Below are 25,312 nucleotides of genomic sequence, written 5' to 3' on the forward strand. Positions count from 1 at the left end.
ACCATTGAATCCCTTTAAAAATAAAGCCAACATTTTATTTAGAAAACGGGAGAAGAGAAGCAAACAGGGAAAAACGGATGATATCATAAATCATAAGAACATAGAAAACCCCAGGTAATCATTCAAACTATATGACCGGCCGGTTGTTAATCACTATGGGTACTTGGTCCCCATAGTGGTTTCATTCATTGAGGTTTTGTTTATATTTTTCATTTATTTTTTTCTCCTTTTATTTAAGGTATAAGAGTTAGTCCCATTTTTTCATTTCCTTGTCCATTTACACTTCTCTGAGTCCAGTTAGTTAGGGTTTCAGTCACCTATTTTTGTTTTTTCTTTATATTTTGATTCAATAAATTTATTATTATTAATCTTTGCAATATTAGTCTGAGTGCTTTTTGTGAGGTTACTTTTTCTTTTTCTGTGTTTACACACACACACATACAGTATATATATATATATATATATATATATATATATATATATATATATATATATATATATATATATATATATATATATATATATATATATAGTCGTCATTTTGGGGGGTTTCTGGGAGATTGCTGGGTATCTGTGTGTTTGCTACAGATATAGAAATATTTTAAAAATTTCTCAAATGCTTCAGAATATGTCATTTTGAGTTCAAGTTGTGCCAATATATTGGATACCACTCCCACATTGAACCATATAAACTATGTGGATAGTTAAGCAATTAATATAACTTGTGATAATGAATTTCTGACCTGTAGTGTGGGATACAGTACTGTTTGTAGTAGTATGTTTGTTGGTGAACTTATGTTGACATACCTTGCATTTATTGCATTTATAATTGCTCACCAATCCCAACCTAGTTCTTAAATAAATAGTTTCTACACTACAAGGTCTCAATTGGCATGGGGCCAAGATACCTTTTCGATTCTGAGCTTTTTTAAAGATGTCAGGTTTCGTTTTCAGTTGCGGACCCAAAATCAGATCCATTCCCAAGATTTTCCAATGTTTGGAGAGAGATTTCTTTATCAGTTTGTGGGCACAGTTAAACTTGCTAACGAATGTTGGAAATTGAAAATCCATATTTTTCTTTTCATTTCTTTTTTTCTACCATCACATTCTTGAGTAACTTCAAATGTATCTATGTAAGCTCAGAGGAGTCTATAAGTATGTTTTCATATCCCTTTTTACAAATCTATCTTTGAGGTATTTAGCTTTTTCATAAAAAAAACTTCGGGATTTGTACAATTTCGTTTAAGTTATTGTCAATCCATTTCCGGTCATGGCTACTTAACTGATGTAAGTATGAGTTTACATTTGTTTCCTTGAAATAGCTTTTTGACAAAGATACCCATTCTCCACATAGATCTCTCAATTTAGATAATGGATACAGATATCACTATTGGTACCACTGAATTTAAGATTTAATATATTGTCATTGAGTGCAGCCACAAACTTCCAAAAGGTGTCTTTATCTCCTTCCCAGATATTGAATATATCATCGATATATCTCCTTTGCATTTGAGGATACACATCAGTGACACATCTGGAATTCTATCAAATGATAGGCCAAACGAAGTGCTCATTGCTGTCCCTGTGATCTGTAAATTATAATTGGAATTGAACATAAAATAATTATGTCCCAAAATAAATTCAATACATCTTAATATGAAATCTTTTTGCGTTGGTGGATAAAGATCATCTATGTGGGATACTGGTATATACTTTGTGAACATCCAATGTTGCCAATCTGCAGTTTACATTTCACACAAAATGATTTAATGATTGTAATAAAGATGTGGTATCCTTAAGACAGGATGGAAGTTTTAATACCAAAGGTTGCAAATTATAATCTATGTATTGTTATAAATTGGAGGTAAGTGAATTAATGCCAGATATGATAGGCGACCAGGGGGATTAAAAAGAGATATTGATTTGGGGTATATGATAATATACTGTATAGGCACACTGGGATTTGTTATGTATAGATAATCAAATTCAGATATTGTAAGAATTCCCAAGTGGCGTGCCTCATCCAATTGTTGCTTTATTTTGCAGTAAAACACCTCATCTGACAAAATTCTAGTCACTTCGCTACAGTAATAAATCCTTGTTTGATCAACAAGCCACCTCCCTTGTCAGCCTCTCGTAAAACTATTTCAGAATTAGATTGAAGGGTCTTGAGAGCCTGTTTTTCATTTGTGATCAAATTAAATCTCCAAGATACCATCTGACTTACTTTTACAAATTCTTGTTCTACCAGTTTGCCGAACATTTCAACATAGTGTCCTTTTGCAAAATGTGGAAAAAACACTGATTTGAGTCTCAAACCTGTGATAATGTAACCTCTATTGACACTGACACTTTTCTTGAGTATATCCTCTGTAAATCCTCTAGGTCTGTGCATGCTTGATTATCTACAGTGTCATCAAACAAATGGGAATTGATTGGTATTAACAAATCACTTAGTGAGATTTCTTTAGATGTACAGTACCATCAAAGTGTCTGTGAAGTGCCAACATTCTAATATACTTCTGAAAATATATTGGGGTAATTAGTTGGTGAAAAAGAGAGTCCCTTTTTGAGAAGATCAAATTAATGATTGTAGCGGGTGTACCCTTGGGGTTCTATAACTACTGATGCTGCTGTCACCTGTGAGGCTAACAAGAGGCCTAAACCTCTACCACTGGGAGACTGGGGTATACTTACACACGGTGCAGAGCCCCCACTGATGAAGGATCCCAACGTGGTGGGAGTGTTCCCTTATCAGAACCAACATATATATCAAACACACAGTTGGATAAAACAGTATTTATTAAGCATCATCATAATAACCTTAGCATAACTCTTATTACATAACATCAATACATCATATGGATAACATTGCATCACCCTGAAAGCATACCATCCCACCAGCCCACATGTCCATCAATCCATCACCCTTAGTCCCTTGAGTAGCAATGTGCTTGGGCACTTATCCCTTGAGTGTCCACAAACAATAAGGTGAATGTGAGTGTGAGGGATAGCACTTCCCTGTGTTGGGGCCCGCTGGTGCACTTAATATACTACCTCCCTGATCATAGTCCTGATCAGGATAATCCTTTGAAATCAGCAACTCCGCACTGTGATCTCACGGCGCGATGTGCTGCTCGTTGCAGGGATGAGTACACCATCTGACTCCCCAGGGGAGGGATCCCCAGCCGGATGAGCCTGTGCAAACAGTCTCTGCTATGGAGTCAGATACTCTTCCAGCTACACGCCGTACTGACAGTCAGGCACTGTCCTGCAGCTTCTCTTCCTCTCTCTATGAGTATAATGAAGGAGTCCCTGTCTTAAGGCCATTCCCTATACCATACAGTAATTCTCTACAGTGTCTCAGGGGACTAACTGGGCCCTGGGTGTATACCTCTGGCCTTGTCCCTGCATGCAGAAGATCTCTAACTGTAGATTCTGTCTGAGCCAAGACTCTGACAGTTCACCATGTGCAACTGGAACTTGTGATATAACATACACTGTGTATACTATAGAAAACACCCCCCCCTTCACAATTAGGCGCCTCTCTGAAACAACCACAGCTAGCTACTCTGGCTTTACTGCAAAACAACATGTTGCAACTAGCTATCCTGCTCAGCTAAGGTGGTAGCAGCCCTACTTTGGGTCTGTCCATAGCTACAGCAACTCACTGGTGACTCAGGGCTAAATGGGGCCTCGGGAGGGTACTCTGGGCTAGGCATTGGTCCCTGACCTACACACCTACCTCCTCCCCTGTCTGCCTCCCATCCCTGAGTGACTTCCTTCCTGCAAGCCTGCTAATATCCCTAACAAGATCCTCCCCTTAATAGGATTTTTCTCTTTCTAGTTCTGACATTCACTACCTTGTAATTAATTAGTGTATTGAGTCTGTGACCCATTAGTTAACTTACATACAGCTGGATTTAGGGGTTGCTAGGCTACCATGAGGGTATATATACATAGCCCTGCATCCCTTCTCCATTACCCTTTGAAAAAGTCACCCGTGTGCGATGAAACGCGTCAGGGAGCGTCATCACGCATTGCGCACGGACACTACGTTATCAGGCATGCACAGGAACAGGCTGGTTCGAGCGCGGAACAGCAAAGCGGCTATCCAGCATAGGAGACATTCTCTGGAACTCCTAGGACGTTATCTGTGAAAAATCCGAGGCACCTTGGGATTCCTGACGGATCACCGCCCCTTCATATCCGTGAGGCTGTTGGACTGTAGATCCTGCTACGGACACCGGATGGTGGTGATATTTCACAAAACGCTTTTTATTCTTGTACCCTTGTAAGTGATATTCTTCCCCCTTCCCCCCCTTCCCCCCCTTCCTAACATTAAATGTACGGTTTTACACTATGGGGCGTGCGCTCTCTCCTCTCTTTTTTCTATATATATATATATATATATATATATATATATATACATATATATATATATTTTTATATATATATATATATATATATATATATTATATATATATATATATATATATATATATATATATATATAATAAAAAAAGAGAAAAGAATGCGCCCAAACCTAGTGCATTAAAGTATAAAAAACAAGTACAATTTATTCCAAAGAGCTCACAAATGGAAACTCACAAACAAGACAAAAATGTAGGCATGTTATGAGGTATACTCATGGTTTGATCAGTGTACAGCACTCTGCTCTTCTCCTTCGCTGCTCCAACTGACTGTATGAGCTGCCACGAGTCTCCGTCCAGCAGGAACTTGTGGTCTCAGTCACCATCTGTTTCTTCCTCTGGAAACACAACAAAAATACTTTCTGTTGCGGGCATGGGATGGGATCAATGCAGCACCAGGTTTATTTGACGCAGTGACCGGAGTGTCACAGATCAGTGCTTAGACATCAGCAACACATGCGTGTATGTCCCTACGTGTTTCCACAGCTATACTGATTTCATCAGGGGATGCGCAATCCTATCCATTTTATATATATATATATATTTACACACACACACATAGATGTAGAGGTATATGTACCGTGTTAGCCGTGCTTAATAATCAAAAACAAATAGATGATACCGTTCTGTGACTAACTAAATGCTTTTATTTGTGTGAGCTTTCGAGATACAATGATCTCTTCTTCCGGCGGTATTACAATGAACATTGCATATAGCTACTGTCCTTATCTGGAACACTCTGTGATGTTCTGCTCTGCCTGGTAGAAGCCCTCAGGGGTGCCCGGTAGGATCCGCCTCTCTAGGGAACCGCAATCACCCATTCAGAGTGTTGCAAGGACTGTAAGTTATTTTCTCTGGCACACGGCCAGATTGGATGCTGTTATGTCAGCTGGGAGTGTGAGTCCCCAGAAGAGATTAGAGGATCACGGCGCCATGAGCCTTGTGATTGTGGGCGATTGCGGTTCCCTAGAGAGGTGGATCCTACCGGGCACCCCTGACGGGCTACTACCAGGCAGAGCAGAACATTACAGAGGGTTCCAGATAAGGACAGTAGCTATATGCAATGTTCTATGGACACTCACACTGATGGGACACTACTCTGCTTTGGTGAAACTTACACTTGTATTCCTCTAATGCTGCATTACAGATTCCCTATGTATCTGAGTTGTTGTCTTTTCTGTTTTTTCATATACTGATTGTAGTGGTGGTTAAGGTAGACAGGAATGGATCCAAAATATCGGTGCTCAGTAAACAAATGGAATAAATAGTACATGTAGATTCTAAGTACTAAATATCACTTGAAGTGGAATAAGCTCTGATACAAGCCTAGTGAGACTCTTAAGACCGGTGCACATATGTCTCCTATGTGAGTGAATAATATTACAGTTCCTGTGGTGAGGACAGACCTATATATATATGATCATGGTTACCGTCCATTTGAACCTCTGGAACAAACACACTGGAGTAGCACTCAATGTGATTGGGGGAATAGAGTACTCACATTTGTGGAAGCTCATCCGGATGCATGCATCACGCCAACATGAAGCAGAGAAGAACAATCCGAGGATGAGATGCGGAGCACAGCTGTGTGAAAAGATGGGGGCTAAACACCAGCAAATGGTGCTTTGATTGGCCGACAGCTCCTTCTCAATATAAAAGATAGGCACCAAGGCCTAAGAAAGGATTGCTGCCAATCAGAGTGGAACCGGGATGTGAAGCGAAAAGGGTAAGCCTTCCTTAAGCAGGCCCCTGCACCTAGTCGAGGCTAGAGACTTCCCCCCAGCCCCACAGTTTCTGAGTGCATGCCGTAACTGTATATTTCGTATGTTTGCTGGCTTGCAAAAATAAACTCTGTATATTCAACTTCTTTGTCCTGTCTGGTGATACGGATCCCAGTGTTAAAAGTACAGTACTGGTCTCCCGTGACACAGTATATTTAATATTATGTTCATGTACTTTTAATAGTGGGTTGCTGTATCTTTACTTTCCCATAAGCGAACATGTTTTTATGCACAGGTGAAAATGCAGGATGTAAGTTTTATTTGCAGTTAAGTGTCAACAAATAAAAAAAGAGTTTATGATATAAAGGGAATCTGATGCCACCAAACTCTATAGAGATCATTTTACATTCTCTCCCTCTCTGCAGGCAAAATTAATTGTAAGTAAACAAATATGTCCCACAGCTCACTGAGATTGATTGTATTTTTTTATGTTAACAGTGAAGAGTGGAGTGCCTGAACATTTTTATCTCTAGCAATAAAGCAAACACAATCACTTTACACATACACAATATATTTAATACCAATGAAATTTAGAGAGAACAGTATTCCACATAAAGATTTATTTTAAATTGGACATATACTACCATCTGAAAACAAAGTGAGAAAGTGGATATACGTACCAATAAAACCAAACCTATTTTTTTAAATATATGAAGAGCCTATAGTGATCATTTATTTGACGCTCTCATAATGAAATCAGGTCATTGTTTTGAAATAAAATTTTAAAAATCATCTAGGAAATTAGACAATTATAATATCACAATGCATGTTTAAAAAATAGATACTTATGAATATATATAGCCTAATGCATAATAGTAAAAGAGACAATAAATAATAACTGCCAATGTTTTTATGTACCCTTGAAAGCTACAGTATGTATATTTTAAAGCAGCAAACCATGAAAAATTCTATGTGTTTTTTTGAAAAATAAATCTGTTCTGACGTATTAAATAATACTGTCTGCATTTTTTTAAACTCTAAATTCCATTATGAATATTTTTTTTAATGTACTTATCATCCTTTGGTTGCTACAGCAACCATTTAGAAAGTTATATTCACTTCTTCTTTTGAAACAGGCTCTGACACACATATTTTTGAGCTCTGAGCTTTGGCAACAAAGTATCACAAACACATCTGTTGCTGTGTTTCACACGGCAGGCGGTCTATTACTCTAAAAGCTGTAACAATAATGTGTCACACTTAGTCACACAGACTGCAGCACAGTTAGAAAGTAGCCATTATGTTAGTCACATTATCATGTTTTTTACAGATTTATAACAGGAGCGCCAAACGATTGCTAGTTTAGGTAAGAGTGAATTATACATTGTGACATGCTTTACATATAAAAATAAGGGTGGGAAAAAGGGGGGGGGGTGTAGTATTGCTGCCTTTATATTTGAGCTTCTTTTTTTAAATACATGGCACTAAATTGAAGCCTTCTGTACCAGCTTGCAATTTAATATGTATTAAATACACCACTGGGAGCTGAGGCCTTGATCTTCCCTAGAAACGAGCATCAATGTCATCAATGACTTTGGTGCAATATCATAAAGCCCACCATGGTGCTACTTAATATGATGTTGCCCTGATGTCATAAGAAACTAAAAAACTAAAATATCATTGTCAACATTAATCCCTATACAAGTGATGTATATTTCAGTTGCAGAAAATCATAATAATCAATGGGCTACCAACCTACAAGGGTTTCATGATTTCCTTAATTAGTGGGTGGTTGTACCAGAGGGTACATGAGATACAGAGATCCTAAAAAGATGGTGCACACCTCCTCATAACTAGTACAGGTGATGGTAGGTAAAAATAATATTTTAATTGGTATAATTAAAATATGGCACACAATAGTTTGTGCAGTGTTAGCTAAATTAAAAAAGGGGGTTCTCTCCTGTACGCCAGTAGCACCGATGATGTTCTCTGCCACTATCCTTTGATCAGATTGAGAGATAGGTAGACATATATAGCTCTTTTCTCTCTTGGTTATACAGCCTGTCACGGTAGACCAAGTCTTTTAACCAACCTATTCTTAGGTTCGTTGGAGTCGGTCCACGTGTTTAGAGAAGGGAACCCCATCAGACAATTTATCACTTTTTATAAACGGTATATAGACAACCTTATTTTAATTTGGAATGGTGATGTAAATACACATTTATTATTTATTGATTATCTTAATAATAATGATTTAAATCTTCACTTCACTCATAATTATGATTTTCACCATATACATTATTTAGATTAATTTTTATTCATTGATAGGCACATGAATATTAGCACAGATGTATTTCGGAAAATCAATTCACAAAACACTTTTGAGGGCAGACAGCTGCCATCCCAAGTCCCTATTGAGAGGAATCCCTAAGGGACAACCGATCAGATTGAAGAGGATCTGTTCAAATAATAAGGTTTTTCTCACACAATCTGGAGAATTGTGAGCCAGATTTGAAGCCAGAAGTTATTCACCCAATGATCTAAAAATATCTTTTGAGGAAGTGAATAGTATGGATAGGGTTCCATTATTAATAACCAAACAGCGGAGAGACTACAATTCTGAAACTTCAATGTTCATACAGTAACACAGTATAATGTACAAGCTAATCAAATCAAAAATATTTTTAGAAAGAATTGGGGTGTCTTATTGGCGGACCCAGCACTTAGATAAAAATGTGTACATGGAAGGTCCCAAATTTGTTTTAAAAAATGTGAAAACTATAGCCAATCATGTTTCAACCAGTCTATTTAAAACACAAAAACAAAAAGAAAATAATTTATCCAAAGGCAGTTTTAAATGCTTCAAATATAAATCTTGTAAGCATATGCATTCTTGTTCAGAATTTAATTCTACCATCACTGGACTGAAGTTTGATTTCACATTCGTAATTTATCTTTTAAAGTGTGGATGTGGAAAGCAATATGTGGGCCGTACCACAAGGGCCTTAAAGGTACGTATTATGGAACACTTACATCTCATTACAAAAAGGATCTCACTCATCCCGTTTCACAAAATTTTACTAACTGCAATTTGGGTGGTATAGATACCTTTACTTATATGGTGTAGAACAACGGGACCTTCCTCTGGGCAGTGCAACTGCAGACTAACATAAGCACCCATATATACCCCTTAACACATACTAAGAAACACCTGAAATCAATCATGAACTCCCAATTGTAATCCCAGATACAACCCACATTTCTAAACAGCCAATCCAACATACTGATACTGGTACGCACCAATGAGAGAGCCTGATCTATGCAAATGTGTACCTTGTCACATGGTCAAACCTTAATAACAACATTGTGACATCACAGTGCATCCTGTTTACGTAACCATAACTACTAGAAACATGTAATGATATTCAAATGCGCATAAATGGTTAGAATACATATAGAAATGCATAGCCTGAACAGCAACACACTATTAGTGCTTGGAAATGCATACTGTTACAAAGCGTGCCTGTAAATAAATACCTTAATGCAGACAGTCCTGTAAATCATGCACAGTGTACAGGGAACAGTGGTATGACGGGCCCTCAATCAAACGTCGCATAATGGCAGCGCGTCCGTTGGGTCTAAATACTTCCCCAATCTCCTTTAGATGGTGAGCGGGTGATTCTCACTCATCCCGTTTCACAAAATTTTACTAACTGCAATTTGGGTGGTATAGATACCTTTACTTATATGGTGTAGAACACATAGCTTGCCCTATTAGAGGTGGAAACAGAATGAACATACTGGACAAACGTGAGCTTTTCTGGATTTTTACATTAAAAACCAGAACTCCCATATGGTTTGACTCCCATTTAACATTCGGGATGCACATTAATACCCTGACAACCAAGACCTATGCCAAACTAGGGGTACTCTACAGGAACAAAGCCTCCCTAAGTCTCCTGGTCAGAAAACGTATCGCACAGCAGATGTTAATGCCAATTATTGACTATGGAGACATAGTATATGGCTCGGCACCTCAAACCCAACTTAGCAAACTTGACACCCTATACAACTCAATCTGTTGTTTTGTTCTCCTATGCAACTATAACACACATCACTGCGAAATGCTCAAAGAACTAGATTGGTCATCACTCGAGTCTCGGCGCAAAGTGCCTTTAAATTCTTCATGGGCAAGCTACCCAGCTACCTGAACAACCTCCTCACCCCTACCACATGCAGCACCTATCACCTGAGATCAGACTCCAAAAGACTGCTCATGGTCCCAAGGCTCAACAAAGTATCCGGCCGCTCCTCCTTCTCTTATCGTGCACCCCAAAACTGGAACAACCTACCGGAGACTCTTACATCCACCATCAGTCTAAGTTCTTTCAAATCTAAGGTTGTCACACATTTTAATGTGGTCTGTAATTGTTTCATACGCCCATAATACAAATGATCTTTAACTGTGCATGCAATGTCTTGTATATAATGTATACCCTGCTCATTATGTAACTGTATTTGTAAACATATATTATTTGTCTTAACTCTGTGCCCAGGACATACTTGAAAACGAGAGGTAACTCTCAATGTATTACTTCCTGGTAAAATATTTTATAAATAAATAAATAAATAAAGGTTTAAATTCAGATTGGGATCTGGGCCTGTTCTTACATTAAAATAGCTTACCTCTATATACATGTGCTCATTTGTTTTTTTACATAATTACATAACTTTTTTGCAATTAGTAGATTCATATTTATTTGGTAGAACATTTATGGTGCATGTACACTCATATCAATAGGTTTTGTTTACAGATACTGTACATTTTTGAACTTCTATTTTTAGAGAACATATTAAATATTACTGTTTAAAATATATATTGTATATTATAAATACACTTATATTGTCATAGAATATTATATATAGCAGTTTATTGATTATATTATTATGTTTCTGCCTTTTAGAGGTGGATTCAGAATTAGTTATCAATTGGGTTGTCATTACTTATAGGGACTAACTTTTTGGTCTATAATCATGCATCTATTAACATTCTCTGTTGATAGTATAAACACAGAATGTTGTTGTCTTTTTATGGTGTGTTGATATTATAATTATTTTCTTTAATATATATTGTTATTATTATTATAATAATAATTATTATTATTTTCTTTAAGGTTCTAACATTTTTGGTTATATGTTTTGTATTTTCATTAACAGTAGACAATTGGTGTTTATAATTTCCACCTGTTTACTTTTTTGGTGTTATATTTATACACCTATACACACAATGAAAGAGCATGTCCCGAGGCATGACTAATTGATCGATTTAATCATTGATTTAATCATTTGGTTAGTTATTTTTAATGGTTTAGTTACAACATATTATATAATCTTATGTTGCTCTTTCTCATTCTTACGTTCAATTTTGTGTACAAAGAAGTATACATATTTATTTTTCCTTCTTTTTTGGTCTTTATATTATCTAGAATGGAAAGATACTTTGATTAAATCAGGAGATTGAATAATTGAATATTGATTTTTTTTAAACCATATATTACTAGTATATAGATTTTCTTATTTGTCTGTTTTCTACGATTTTAAAATTCAATTGCATTTCTACAACCGGAGTGCCAGTATTGTTAGTGTTTGTGTTAATAAAGTGTTCTATTTCAATGTTACGACTCATGCGCGCTGACATCACAGTTATCGCGTCATTTTTGGCACTCCAGGAAGGAGAGGGGATTGGCGACGATGGCGTGCAGAGCAGTTATTAATACACTTTGGTAAGTACTTTTTCTTCACCTTGACAAAGCACCTCGGCATCAAACGCGTAGGTGTGGGCTACCCACCCTTGTATATCTTTTATGATCCATTAATTACAACAGATTTTTATTCATGGGTATGGAAAAAAAGTGCTGTATTGGTGGTTCACAGCCATCTGTTGGGTGTTTAAGAAAACACTAAGTGCAAATGTAGAAAAATGAAAAATGTATTGTGCAAAAAAGGTCATACACAGGACAAAATAAAACTCTGACGCGTTTTGTCCTAGAAATAGGAGTTTGTCTATCTCTAGGATGAAATGCGTGAGAACTATTTTTTGTAATGTGTATGACATTATGTGTACAATAAATTTTTAATATTTCTACATTTGCGCTTAGTGTTTTCTTAAACACCCACTGGACGGCTGTGAACATCAATGCAGCATTTTTTTCCCTACTTCGATTCTGAGCAGAAGCACCTAGATGCTGCATGCTGATTACAACCTCTTCATACAGCCTTTTCACCGGCAAACGAATGTCGCGTCAGGATCGGGAGTTCAAGCTATTATTTATATATCCCTTGAAGTGTGGGACGCCAGGATTTATGTGAACGCAGTGGCGGAGAGGGAGTGAGATTGCCGGGACATGTTCTTTGTGGATGAAGGGGGTAGTAGTCCCAGGGTGGGAGGTTAAGACTGCCTTGTTAGGCCTGCCTTGGAGGTTTCAGGAGGAGTTAACCCCTTCACTACCATAGCGGTGGGAACCTCTATGGTAATGAAGGGGTTAACCATTCCCGCTACCACCCAGAAGGCCTAAGCATCCCTCTTTGGGGCTACTACCCCCTTCACCCAATGCCTCTAACTCCAAGAAACAAAAATAAACACAACCCCTACTACCCAACTCCTCTTCCCCCACCCCCCCAAACACATGCAGTACAGTAATGGGCAAAATTACTATTATCCACATATGGATAATAGTGCATTTTCCCATTATAAAATCAAACATTAGGCAGCCAGCATAAATGAAGTAAATAAAACGGTCAACTTACCCCTGCCATCATGAAGGGCATCCTCGTAAGCATACTCCAGGTCCGTGTCCTCCGATGCCAGCATGAATACAAGAAAAAATACAATCTAATGGCCCCTAAACCCTTAATAAACTTAGCAGTTAATAACTGCTATAGTAATTAAGTGGTTAACCCACACTCCCCTCTACCCAACCGGGATGCCTAACCACCCAACCCGTAACCACTATACCCACCCTGTACCCATTGAATGGCACAGTGGTATATCATACACATATAATATGGACATGATAAGCCACTATAGCAGTCAATGGTCAACCTACAGTAATAACAATAAGCAAGGCCAAAAATACACAATAATCAAATAAAAACACAATCACCTAAACACCCCAACAATAAAAGTACTAAAAAGCCTCAACTACACATCAATTACATTAATCTATCACTAAAACAGCAAAATAATTCCAATTATGTTATTTCAAAACATAAGAATACAAATAAATAAACACCTATCCCACCAATCAATTAAATAAATTAAACCAGTAGCCAACAAATCAATTAATCAATTTAAACTAGTAGTCAACAAAACATATAATTAATTTAAAATGCTAACCAATCCTAAAATGTACTAAAAACAAGCCATCCAAATTCAAAACAATTTAACCTAAACAATAAACAGAAATCGAAGAAAAAAAATAATCAATAGAAAGCAAGAATTTGCAAAAATATGCATTGGCTCACTGTATTTATCTGTACCCTTTAGGGGCACAGATTAATACAGTATCAGTCAATGGGCAAGCAAAAACATAAAAATAAATAAATGCAATGAAAAAAAATTAAAAAAGGCACTTACATACATTCAATATTTATCTTACCTTTAGAAGACTTCACCCTCCGAATCACGGCATATCTGGAAGCTCTCAAACTGCGACGCCATCCCCGGGAATCCATCTTCATCCACCTTGTAGATCAGGAACAAGTAACAAAAATCTTCTTTCTTTAATCTTCTTTCACCTTCTATCTTCATCTGTCAATCCAAAATCCCATGGCAAATCCAAACGGATGATGCTACATCGACTTCTTACGCTAAAATGAGACATACAGGCCTTACATAAGGCCTGTGATGTCACATTTTAGGGTCAGTAGATTTGGGAAATGAATCCCCGATAGGTGCTTCTAATATCTGGATAATGATTGCAATATAGCATAAAGTCCAGGAGAGAGTGTAACTTCAGTAAAATGCATGTGCAGTATACAGGCTTGAATGCTCACTTTGTAGCCATAGTGTGGGATATCAATTGAATGGTGAAGAAGCCCCACAGTGAGTGTGTGAAATGAGCACTCAATGAAGAGAGCACACCCCACACCCACTAATGGGACTAAAAACACCTTAATCCCTAGGCATGAGCAGGTACATTGCCTAACAATATATAAACTGCATAATGTTGAAATCAAACAGTTAACTCACGGATCATAAATGTCCTGGAGAGATACAGCGTGCCTCCTTCCGGTAAGGGTCAATCCAAGTAGAAAAGAATGGTGGAACACTGCTAGAAAAAATGAAGGGCTGGAGGCTTGTGGCAAGTTAAAAATGCTTTAATCTATTGCATAAGTAGACTGGGCTACAGAAAGAGGAGGTTCTCTAACGCGTTTCGCGCTGTCAAAGCGCTTTGTCAAAACGCTTTGACAGCGCGAAACGCGTTAGAAAACCTCCTCTTTCTGTAGCCCGGTCTACTTATGCAATAGATTAAAGCATTTTTAACTTGCCACAAGCCTCCAGACCTTCATTTTTTCTAGCAGTGCTCCACCATTCTTTTCTACTTACATTTTAGGGTCAGATGGTACAGCCACAATCCGATTGGACGCTGTATCATGTGCCCAGCTCTTTTTTTATTTTTTATTTTAAGGATGTGAAGTCATCTTCAAGGGAGGTACTTCACATCCTTAAAACCACATGGCTATATCACATGGTATTACAGCCAATGGGATTAAAGACAATTCCATAGGTTGTTGTACCATGTGATAGGTAACATTAGTTCAAAAGGATGTGACATCATGATCACCATCAAATCCAGAGTGGTTTCCCATTCCTATACCTGAGGTTACAATACAGTATGTGCACAACCAGTAGTACATATAGTGTTATCAACATCAACAAGCCTATGATAATCATCTAGTTATTTCTCCATAACTGCCTCAATGCCTCCCACTGTCACACGTCTTCCTCCACCACCTCAAATATTAATTCAGAAGCTTCAGACAAGTACAAATAGTATGGAGAGATGGATATCAGCTGACATGAAAAAAAAAGAATGGTTTTAATGGTTTCAAAAGCAAACAAAAGGCAGTGAGATCATCACAAGGGTGAAAAAATACTATACCCATTGGGCCGAACATATCATATGAAGAAATTACCATTGTTGAACAGAAAATGGTACTCAACTCGATTCCAAGTAATAGTAAAAGACTAAAATGACAACCACATTAACTTGAGAGGATAGTTACATAGTTACATAGTTACATAGTAGATGAGGTTGAAAAAAGACGTACGTCCATCAAGTTCAACCTATGCTAAATTTAGACAACAGATACTTTATTCTATATCTATACTTACTTATTGATCCAGAGGAAGGCAAACAAAAAACTCCATTAAGAGGAAAAATTAATTCCTTCCTGACTCCAAGAATTGGCAATCGGATTAATCCCTGGATCAACATCCTTCCCATGTATACTTATTTGGTATATCCCTGTATACCTTTCCCATCTAAAAAGATGTCCAACCTTTTGTACCAAATCTATTGTATCTGTCATCACAGTCTCCATGGGTAATGAATTCCCCATTTTAACTGCCCTTACTGTAAAGAACCCTTTCCTTTGTTGCTGGTTAAATTTCCTTTCCTCCAACCTTAAGGGATGGCCCCGAGTCCTTTGTATTGCCCATGGCATGAATAGTTCTTTTGAAAGCTCCTTGTATTGTCCCTGAATATATTTGTATATAGTTATCATATCCTCTCTTAGACGCCTCTTTTCTAATGTTAATAAATCTAATTTAGCTAGCCTGTCCTCATAACTTAGAATGTCATCCCCTTTATTAATTTGGTGGCTCTTCTCTGCACTCTCTCTAGTTCTCTAGGATGACATCAGAAAATGTGTTGGAGCAACATGGATTAGAGAGGCTTTCAAGAAACTATAGTATCTGGAAAATCATCAGAAGGACTTCATCCAGCAATGAACTCAAGATGATTACATATATAATGTAGAATAGACACTGATGTATATCTTGAGACGTTGGGACAAGAAACACAAATGTGATCCTTTAATAAATCATATCACATATTTCTTCAGTCAGCTTAGTTGGAGTGCTGCACACTGCTTCTTTGTGTGTGTGTGTGTGTGTGTGTGTGTGTGTGTGTGTGTGTGTGTGTGTGTGTGTGTGTGTGTGTGTGTGTGTGTGTGTGTGTGTGTGTGTGTGTGTGTGTGTGTGTGTGTGTACTCTATAGTATGTGTGTGTCTGTGTGTTACAGATCACAGTTTACAGTAATACTGTAATATGTCAAAGTATATTTTTTTTCACTTTTTACGGCATCTTTTGTTCAGATTCACACATATACACAGATACACACACACACATATATATATATATATATATATATATATATATATTTATATATATATATATATATATATATATATATATATATATATATATATATATATATATATATAGACAAATGGAGACCAGGGGATCCTGATAGCCAAAAAGAGACAGCACACTGCAGGTATGGTATCAATAAAGTGTATTCAGTAACACAAGGCCGCCAACGTTTCAGTCCTCCCAACGGGACCTTCCTCAGGGCAGTGCAACTGCAGACTAACATAAGCACCCATATATACCCCTTAACACATACTAAGAAACACCTGAAATCAATCATGAACTCCCAATTGTAATCCCAGATACAACCCACATTTCTAAACAGCCAATCCAACATACTGATACTGGTACGCACCAATGAGAGAGCCTGATCTATGCAAATGTGTACCTAGTCACATGGTCAAACCTTAATAACAACATTGTGACATCACAGTGCATCCTGTTTACGTAACCATAACTACTAGAAACATGTAATGATATTCAAATGCGCATAAATGGTTAGAATACATATAGAAATGCATAGCCTGAACAGCAACACACTATTAGTGCTTGGAAATGCATACTGTTACAAAGCGTGCCTGTAAATAAATACCTTAATGCAGACAGTCCTGTAAATCATGCACAGTGTACAGGGAACAGTGGTATGACGGGCCCTCAATCAAACGTCGCATAATGGCAGCGCGTCCGTTGGGTCTAAATACTTCCCCAATCTCCTTTAGATGGTGAGCGGGTGATTCTCACTCATCCCGTTTCACAAAATTTTACTAACTGCAATTTGGGTGGTATAGATACCTTTACTTATATGGTGTAGAACACATAGCTTGCCCTATTAGAGGTGGAAACAGAATGAACATACTGGACAAACGTGAGCTTTTCTGGATTTTTACATTAAAAAGCAGAACTCCCATATGGTTTGACTCCCATTTAATATTCGGGATGCACATTAATACCCTGACAACCAAGACCTATGCCAAACTAGGGGTACTCTACAGGAACAAAGCCTCCCTAAGTCTCCTGGTCAGAAAACGTATCGCACAGCAGATGTTAATGCCAATTATTGACTATGGAGACATAGTATATGGCTCGGCACCTCAAACCCAACTTAGCAAACTTGACACCCTATACAACTCAATCTGTCGTTTTGTTCTCCAATGCAACTATAACACACATCACTGCGAAATGCTCAAAGAACTAGATTGGTCATCACTCGAGTCTAGGCGCAAAGTGCCTTTAAATTCTTCATGGGCAAGCTACCCAGCTACCTGAACAAGCTCCTCACCCCTACCACATGCAGCACCTATCAACTGAGATCAGACTCCAAAAGACTGCTCATGGTCCCAAGGCTCAACAAAGTATCCGGCCGCTCCTCCTCTTATCGTGCACCCCAAAACTGGAACAACCTACCGGAGACTCTTACATCCACCATCAGTCTAAGTTCTTTCAAATCTAAGGTTGTCACACATTTTAATGTGGTCTGTAATTGTTTCATACGCCCATAATACAAATGATCTTTAACTGTGCATGCAATGTCTTGTATATAATGTATACCCTGCTCATTATGTAACTGTATTTGTAAACATATATTATTTGTCTTAACTCTGTGCCCAGGACATACTTGAAAACGAGAGGTAACTCTCAATGTATTACTTCCTGGTAAAATATTTTATAAATAAATAAATAAATAAAGGTTTAAATTCAGATTGGGATCTGGGCCTGTTCTTACATTAAAATAGCTTACCTCTATATACATGTGCTCATTTGTTTTTTACATAATTACATAACTTTTTTGCAATTAGTAGATTCATATTTATTTGGTAGAACATTTATGGTGCATGTACACTCATATCAATAGGTTTTGTTTACAGATACATTTTTGAACTTCTATTTTTAGAGAACATATTAAATATTACTGTTTAAAATATATATTGTATATTATAAATACACTTATATTGTCATAGAATATTATATATAGCAGTTTATTGATTATATTATTATGTTTCTGCCTTTTAGAGGTGGATTCAGAATTAGTTATCAATTGGGTTGTCATTACTTATAGGGACTAACTTTTTGGTCTATAATCATGCATCTATTAACATTCTCTGTTGATAGTATAAACACAGAATGTTGTTGTCTTTTTACGGTGTGTTGATATTATAATTATTTTCTTTAATATATATTGTTATTATTATTATAATAATTATTATTATTATTTTCTTTAAGGTTCTAACATTTTTGGTTATATGTTTTGTATTTTCATTAACAGTAGACAATTGCTGTTTATAATTTCCACCTGTTTACTTTTTTGGTGTTATATTTATACACCTATACACACAATGAAAGAGCATGTCCCGAGGCATGACTAATTGATCGATTTAATCATTGATTTAATCATTTGGTTAGTTATTTTTAATGGTTTAGTTACAACATATTATATAATCTTATGTTGCTCTTTCTCATTCTCACGTTCAATTTTGTGTACAAAGAAGTATACATATTTATTTTTCCTTCTTTTTTGGTCTTTATATTATCTAGAATGGAAAGATACTTCGATTAAATAAGGAGATTGAATAATTGAATATTGATCTTTTTTAAACCATATATTACTAGTATATAGATTTTCTTATTTGTCTGTTTTCTACGATTTTAAAATTCAATTGCATTTCTACAACCGGAGTGCCAGTATTGTTAGTGTTTGTGTTAATAAAGTGTTCTATTTCAATGTTACGACTCATGCGCGCTGACATTACAGTTATCGCGTCATTTTTGGCACTCCAGGAAGGAGAGGGGATTGGCGACGATGGCGTGCAGAGCAGTTATTAATACACTTTGGTAAGTACTTTTTCTTCACCTTGACAAAGCACCTCGGCATCAAACGCGTAGGTGTGGGCTACCCACCCTTGTATATCTTTTATGATCCATTAATTACAACAGATTTTTATTCATGGGTATGGAAAAAAAGTGCTGTATTGGTGGTTCACAGCCATCTGTTGGGTGTTTAAGAAAACACTAAGCGCAAATGTAGAAAAATGAAAAATGTATTGTGCAAAAAAGGTCATACACAGGACAAAATAAAACTCTGACGCGTTTTGTCCTAGAAATAGGAGTTTGTCTATCTCTAGGATGAAATGCGTGAGAACTATTTTTTGTAATGTGTATGACATTATGTGTACAATAAATTTTTAATATTTCTACATTTGCGCTTAGTGTTTTCTTAAACACCCACTGGACGGCTGTGAACATCAATGCAGCATTTTTTTTCCTACTTCGATTCTGAGCAGAAGCACCTAGATGCTGCATGCTGATTACAACCTCTCAATACAGCCTTTTCACCGGCAAACGAATGTCGCGTCAGGATAGGGAGTTCAAGCTATTATTTATATATCCCTTGAAGTGTGGGACGCCAGGATTTATGTGAACGCAGTGGCGGAGAGGGAGTGAGATTGCTGGGACATGTTCTTTGTGGATGAAGGGGGTAGTAGTCCCAGGGTGGGTGGTTAAGACTGCCTTGTTAGGCCTGCCTTGGAGGTTTCAGGAGGAGTTAACCCCTTCACTACCATAGCGGTGGGAACCTCTATGGTAATGAAGGGGTTAACCATTCCCGCTACCACCCAGAAGGCCTAAGCATCCCTCTTTGGGGCTACTACCCCCTTCACCCAATGCCTCTAACTCCAAGAAACAAAAATAAACACAACCCCTACTACCCAACTCCTCTTCCCCCACCCCCCCAAACACATGCAGTACAGTAATGGGCAAAATTACTATTATCCACATATGGATAATAGTGCATTTTCCCATTATAAAATCAAACATTAGGCAGCCAGCATAAATGAAGTAAATAAAACGGTCAACTTACCCCTGCCATCATGAAGGGCATCCTCGTAAGCATACTCCAGGTCCGTGTCCTCCGATGCCAGCATGAATACAAGAAAAAATACAATCTAATGGCCCCTAAACCCTTAATAAACTTAGCAGTTAATAACTGCTATAGTAATTAAGTGGTTAACCCACACTCCCCTCTACCCAACCGGGATGCCTAACCACCCAACCCGTAACCACTATACCCACCCTGTACCCATTGAATGGCACAGTGGTATATCATACACATATAATATGGACATGATAAGCCACTATAGCAGTCAATGGTCAACCTACAGTAATAACAATAAGCAAGGCCAAAAATACACAATAATCAAATAAAAACACAATCACCTAAACACCCCAACAATAAAAGTACTAAAAAGCCTCAACTACACATCAATTACATTAATCTATCACTAAAACAGCAAAATAATTCCAATTATGTTATTTCAAAACATAAGAATACAAATAAATAAACACCTATCCCACCAATCAATTAAATAAATTAAACCAGTAGCCAACAAATCAATTAATCAATTTAAACTAGTAGTCAACAAAACAAGAAAAAACACAAAAGCGCACCAAGATGAGAGATAGATATTGTATTAGCAACAAATAATAAAATTAGTAACTTACATATAAAATTTCTTTAATAATCCCCGATTCTGGTGTCTATCACAGGAGTAGGGGAGAGACAGGAGTGAAAAAAAATATACTTTGACATATTACAGTATTACTGTAAACTGTGATCTGTAACACACAGACACACACATACTATAGAGTACACACACACACACACACACACACAAAGAAGCAGTGTGCAGCACTCCAACTAAGCTGACTGAAGAAATATGTGATATGATTTATTAAAGGATCACATTTGTGTTTCTTGTCCCAACGTCTCAAGATATACATCAGTGTCTATTCTACATTATATATGTAATCATCTTGAGTTCATTGCTGGATGAAGTCCTTCTGATGATTTTCCAGATACTATAGTTTCTTGAAAGCCTCTCTAATCCATGTTGCTCCAACACATTTTCTGATGTCATCCTAGAGAACTAGAGAGAGTGCAGAGAAGAGCCACCAAATTAATAAAGGGGATGACATTCTAAGTTATGAGGACAGGCTAGCTAAATTAGATTTATTAACATTAGAAAAGAGGCGTCTAAGAGAGGATATGATAACTATATACAAATATATTCAGGGACAATACAAGGAGCTTTCAAAAGAACTATTCATGCCATGGGCAATACAAAGGACTCGGGGCCATCCCTTAAGGTTGGAGGAAAGGAAATTTAACCAGCAACAAAGGAAAGGGTTCTTTACAGTAAGGGCAGTTAAAATGGGGAATTCATTACCCATGGAGACTGTGATGACAGATACAATAGATTTGGTACAAAAGGTTGGACATCTTTTTAGATGGGAAAGGTATACAGGGATATACCAAATAAGTATACATGGGAAGGATGTTGATCCAGGGATTAATCCGATTGCCAATTCTTGGAGTCAGGAAGGAATTCATTTTTCCTCTTAATGGAGTTTTTTGTTTGCCTTCCTCTGGATCAATAAGTAAGTATAGATATAGAATAAAGTATCTGTTGTCTAAATTTAGCATAGGTTGAACTTGATGGACGTACGTCTTTTTTCAACCTCATCTACTATGTAACTATGTAACTATGTAACTATCCTCTCAAGTTAATGTGGTTGTCATTTTAGTCTTTTACTATTACTTGGAATCGAGTTGAGTACCATTTTCTGTTCAACAATGGTAATTTCTTCATATGATATGTTCGGCCCAATGGGTATAGTATTTTTTCACCCTTGTGATGATCTCACTGCCTTTTGTTTGCTTTTGAAACCATTAAAACCATTCTTTTTTTTTCATGTCAGCTGATATCCATCTCTCCATACTATTTGTACTTGTCTGAAGCTTCTGAATTAATATTTGAGGTGGTGGAGGAAGACGTGTGACAGTGGGAGGCATTGAGGCAGTTATGGAGAAATAACTAGATGATTATCATAGGCTTGTTGATGTTGATAACACTATATGTACTACTGGTTGTGCACATACTGTATTGTAACCTCAGGTATAGGAATGGGAAACCACTCTGGATTTGATGGTGATCATGATGTCACATCCTTTTGAACTAATGTTACCTATCACATGGTACAACAACCTATGGAATTGTCTTTAATCCCATTGGCTGTAATACCATGTGATATAGCCATGTGGTTTTAAGGATGTGAAGTACCTCCCTTGAAGATGACTTCACATCCTTAAAATAAAAAATAAAAAAAGAGCTGGGCACATGATACAGCGTCCAATCGGATTGTGGCTGTACCATCTGACCCTAAAATGTAAGTAGAAAAGAATGGTGGAGCACTGCTAGAAAAAATGAAGGTCTGGAGGCTTGTGGCAAGTTAAAAATGCTTTAATCTATTGCATAAGTAGACCGGGCTACAGAAAGAGGAGGTTTTCTAACGCGTTTCGCGCTGTCAAAGCGTTTTGACAAAGCGCTTTGACAGCGCGAAACGCGTTAGAGAACCTCCTCTTTCTGTAGCCCAGTCTACTTATGCAATAGATTAAAGCATTTTTAACTTGCCACAAGCCTCCAGCCCTTCATTTTTTCTAGCAGTGTTCCACCATTCTTTTCTACTTGGATTGACCCTTACCGGAAGGAGGCACGCTGTATCTCTCCAGGACATTTATGATCCGTGAGTTAACTGTTTGATTTCAACATTATGCAGTTTATATATTGTTAGGCAATGTACCTGCTCATGCCTAGGGATTAAGGTGTTTTTAGTCCCATTAGTGGGTGTGGGGTGTGCTCTCTTCATTGAGTGCTCATTTCACACACTCACTGTGGGGCTTCTTCACCATTCAATTGATATCCCACACTATGGCTACAAAGTGAGCATTCAAGCCTGTATACTGCACATGCATTTTACTGAAGTTACACTCTCTCCTGGACTTTATGCTATATTGCAATCATTATCCAGATATTAGAAGCACCTATCGGGGATTCATTTCCCAAATCTACTGACCCTAAAATGTGACATCACAGGCCTTATGTAAGGCCTGTATGTCTCATTTTAGCGTAAGAAGTCGATGTAGCATCATCCGTTTGGATTTGCCATGGGATTTTGGATTGACAGATGAAGATAGAAGGTGAAAGAAGATTAAAGAAAGAAGATTTTTGTTACTTGTTCCTGATCTACAAGGTGGATGAATATGGATTCCCGGGGATGGCGTCGCAGTTTGAGAGCTTCCAGATATGCCGTGATTCGGAGGGTGAAGTCTTCTAAAGGTAAGATAAATATTGAATGTATGTAAGTGCCTTTTTTAATTTTTTTTCATTGCATTTATTTATTTTTATGTTTTTGCTTGCCCATTGACTGATACTGTATTAATCTGTGCCCCTAAAGGGTACAGATAAATACAGTGAGCCAATGCATATTTTTGCAAATTCTTGCTTTCTATTGATTATTTTTTTTCTTCGATTTCTGTTTATTGTTTAGGTTAAATTGTTTTGAATTTGGATGGCTTGTTTTTAGTACATTTTAGGATTGGTTAGCATTTTAAATTAATTATATGTTTTGTTGACTACTAGTTTAAATTGATTAATTGATTTGTTGGCTACTGGTTTAATTTATTTAATTGATTGGTGGGATAGGTGTTTATTTATTTGTATTCTTATGTTTTGAAATAACATAATTGGAATTATTTTGCTGTTTTAGTGATAGATTAATGTAATTGATGTGTAGTTGAGGCTTTTTAGTACTTTTATTGTTGGGGTGTTTAGGTGATTGTGTTTTTATTTGATTATTGTGTATTTTTGGCCTTGCTTATTGTTATTACTGTAGGTTGACCATTGACTGCTATAGTGGCTTATCATGTCCATATTATATGTGTATGATATACCACTGTGCCATTCAATGGGTACAGGGTGGGTATAGTGGTTACGGGTTGGGTGGTTAGGCATCCCGGTTGGGTAGAGGGGAGTGTGGGTTAACCACTTAATTACTATAGCAGTTATTAACTGCTAAGTTTATTAAGGGTTTAGGGGCCATTAGATTGTATTTTTTCTTGTATTCATGCTGGCATCGGAGGACACGGACCTGGAGTATGCTTACGAGGATGCCCTTCATGATGGCAGGGGTAAGTTGACCGTTTTATTTACTTCATTTATGCTGGCTGCCTAATGTTTGATTTTATAATGGGAAAATGCACTATTATCCATATGTGGATAATAGTAATTTTGCCCATTACTGTACTGCATGTGTTTGGGGGGGTGGGGGAAGAGGAGTTGGGTAGTAGGGGTTGTGTTTATTTTTGTTTCTTGGAGTTAGAGGCATTGGGTGAAGGGGGTAGTAGCCCCAAAGAGGGATGCTTAGGCCTTCTGGGTGGTAGCGGGAATGGTTAACCCCTTCATTACCATAGAGGTTCCCACCGCTATGGTAGTGAAGGGGTTAACTCCTCCTGAAACCTCCAAGGCAGGCCTAACAAGGCAGTCTTAACCACCCACCCTGGGACTACTACCCCCTTCATCCACAAAGAACATGTCCCGGCAATCTCACTCCCTCTCCGCCACTGCGTTCACATAAATCCTGGCGTCCCACACTTCAAGGGATATATAAATAATAGCTTGAACTCCCGATCCTGACGCGACATTCGTTTGCCGGTGAAAAGGCTGTATGAAGAGGTTGTAATCAGCATGCAGCATCTAGGTGCTTCTGCTCAGAATCGAAGTAGGGAAAAAAATGCTGCATTGATGTTCACAGCCGTCCAGTGGGTGTTTAAGAAAACACTAAGCGCAAATGTAGAAATATTAAAAATTTATTGTACACATAATGTCATACAC

This window comes from Ascaphus truei, chromosome 1, assembly GCF_040206685.1.
Source record: "Ascaphus truei isolate aAscTru1 chromosome 1, aAscTru1.hap1, whole genome shotgun sequence".
In the NCBI taxonomy this organism is placed as follows: Eukaryota; Metazoa; Chordata; class Amphibia; order Anura; family Ascaphidae; genus Ascaphus; species Ascaphus truei.